The sequence below is a fragment of the Crocodylus porosus genome, unplaced genomic scaffold (genome assembly GCF_001723895.1).
Source record: "Crocodylus porosus isolate Cpor-Errol unplaced genomic scaffold, CroPor_comp1, whole genome shotgun sequence".
Classification (NCBI taxonomy): domain Eukaryota; kingdom Metazoa; phylum Chordata; order Crocodylia; family Crocodylidae; genus Crocodylus; species Crocodylus porosus.
Genome location: NW_017728886.1, coordinates 67,994,691 through 67,996,372, shown reverse-complemented (window position 1 = coordinate 67,996,372; position 1,682 = coordinate 67,994,691).

Genomic DNA, 1,682 nt, shown 5'->3' with positions numbered 1-1,682 from the left:
ATGTTGGAATAGATTTAGCTTGTGCATTGAGGATCGCTTCCTTGAGAAGCAACCACTCTTCTTGAACTCCCATCTCCCTGGGGTCATGGTCCCTAAGGGCCTGACCGACAAGCCTCTTGAGCTTGTCAAAGTCGGCTTTTCTGAAGTCAAGAACTTCTGCGTTGCTGACTGACTTGCCAGCTTTACGGCAAAAGATAAGTATTAAGTTAATTGTTGATTAGTGTAAAGAGTGTGGGGCACAAGAACTTTGGAATGACCCTATTCTCCAGAGTAAAGCAAAGGGACTAGAGAAAAATCTTTCCACTTTCTTGATCTTCAAGACAAAATGCCACATTTAATATGAAAATACACACTTCTAGTATTGAATTGGACAATCACTATTTTTAAACATTTTACAGGGCAAAGATTATAGTTATTGAAGGAAAATTACGTACTTCACCAAGGAAGCCAGGAGGTAAGTGCTGGCTGAAGAATCATCCAGCTGAAGCATTGACCTGGCTGACTGATAATGAAGGAGGGGTCAACTCTAAAAGCTGTGAGCATGACAGCATAGTACTGGGTGAAAAATTGGTCTGTAGAGAAAAAAGGTTACTTCCATGAGAGAGACTGCAGTCCCCTAAATTATTTCAATGGGGAATGCTTCTGAGACATTTTTTTTCCTTCAAATTATTTTAAAAGCATTGAAAAGTAATAGTTTTCTTAATAAACAGCAGTTATTTTCTTTCATTGCATCATTGTTTTTCTGGAACACATCAAATACATGAAAGAGATTAAAGGCCCAATATTGCCAAAATTAGTGTCACACAGTGCTTCCTTCCTCTGAGTCTTGACAACAGTAAGGGCTTGTCACTTTACAGAGTTGTATTAATTTAACTGAAAGTGTGATTTATTTAAACTGCTCACACCGGTTTTTGCACCAATCTGATGTTGATTTATTTTTTGCTGTAGGCTTATATCAGTTTTGCTTAAATTGACTAGGATCTAGAGGTGCACTGGTACCTCAGCCTGATATTGGATTGGCACTGATATACCGAAAATTGATTGTTTCAGAAATCAGCCTGATGTGGCTGATAATTTGGCCAATAAATGCCTGTGCATACATGCAGCCGCAGTGAAGCACATAGGCAGTGAGGAGCACAGCCCAGCAGCCTCTGAGAGCTGCATACAGCTGATGAGTCTGTTGTGGTGGAAGGGGAAGGGGGAAGGAAGGGACGTGGGGGGACAGATCAAGCCCCTGTGGTGAAGGAGGGAGTGGGGCAGGGGCAGGTGCTGCCTAGCTGGGGTGGGACAGGGTGTGGGATAGAGCTGTCGCTCATCTCGGGGGTGGGAGGTGAAGGGAGTCACTCCTGCTGCTGCGCGCACCCCAGCAGTGCATGGGGGGACATGTGCCCCTGAATCTGAGGGGACGTAGGGTAGACTGCAGCTGTGGGCTGGGGCTGCACTGGGCTCTTCCTGGTGTGTGGGGGCTGCTGGGCTGCATTCAGGGCTTAAGTTGGGGTGGGTGGCAGCAGAGCTGGCAGAGGGCTACAGGGGGGGCTGCAGCACCCCCATAACCTCCCTCCAAGCACCGCTGCCACCCGCCCTGAGCACAGCCCCAGCCCAACCCCCCCATGCACAGGGAAGAGTCCGGCATGGCCCCAGTCCCAGCCCACAACAGCAGCCCCCCCCTTCACAAAGCTGGT